Source organism: Trachymyrmex septentrionalis, unplaced genomic scaffold, assembly GCF_001594115.1.
Source record: "Trachymyrmex septentrionalis isolate Tsep2-gDNA-1 unplaced genomic scaffold, Tsep1.0 scaffold74, whole genome shotgun sequence".
Lineage (NCBI taxonomy): Eukaryota > Metazoa > Arthropoda > Insecta > Hymenoptera > Formicidae > Trachymyrmex > Trachymyrmex septentrionalis.
This window is the reverse complement of record NW_017305927.1, coordinates 831,092-831,952: the sequence shown is the minus strand read 5'-3', so window position 1 is coordinate 831,952 and position 861 is coordinate 831,092.

The following is an 861-nucleotide window of genomic DNA, read 5'->3' as shown; positions in this document are numbered from 1 at the left end:
TCGCTAATATCATGGTTTCGTGAACCTTGCCGTCTATTTTATCAGGGAAGAATGCACTGATACTAAGATACTCTTTCGGAGAACATCTTAAAATTCCTTAAGAAGGAAAAAAGCGGTATTTTCTGAATAGGAAGACAATTAGCTTATCAGGAGAACAGTCTTCCAGGTCTTTCATATTTTACTACGTTATAGGCTATATTTATGTTTAAACTATCTAGATGTTTATATTTCTAGAACCTTGAGGGTGTAAAAATACAAAAACATCTAGATAATTTAATCAGAGCCATAGGCTATAACATAAGTAAAATATGAAAGACTGCTCTTTTGAAGAAACTAAAAAAAATATCCTTTCCTCTCTTGCTTTTTCCTCTCAACGTCTGTATATATAAAAGAAGGAGCAACTCAGTATCAGTGCACTCTTCGACCTGATGAAATGGCAAAATTTATGCACTGACATTATAATTAATCACAACGGCCATAATTCGCAAATCCTCTAGCATTTTTGAAGTAAATATTCGTGGAAAAACTTCCAAAATATTGTCATTATTTACTTTGACACTAAACCAAATACAAATATATAAATCAATTTTATATTTAAAATCACATTGTCTTATTCTTAAATCAACTTTACATTTATAATTCGCTTCAGATTGCACGATGGAGTTCTCTATATTATTTTTTTATTCTGTGGATTTTGATGTATATGTGCGAGTGTATTTTAATACATACTTTAATTCTCTTTATATGTTTAAACGTTGCATTATACAGTACATAAAATTATAAGTAGAATTCTATCTTGAATTTTGACCTAAATTATAGGTTATTCAAAAAGTAAAATTTAGTTTATCTCTTTTTCATGCG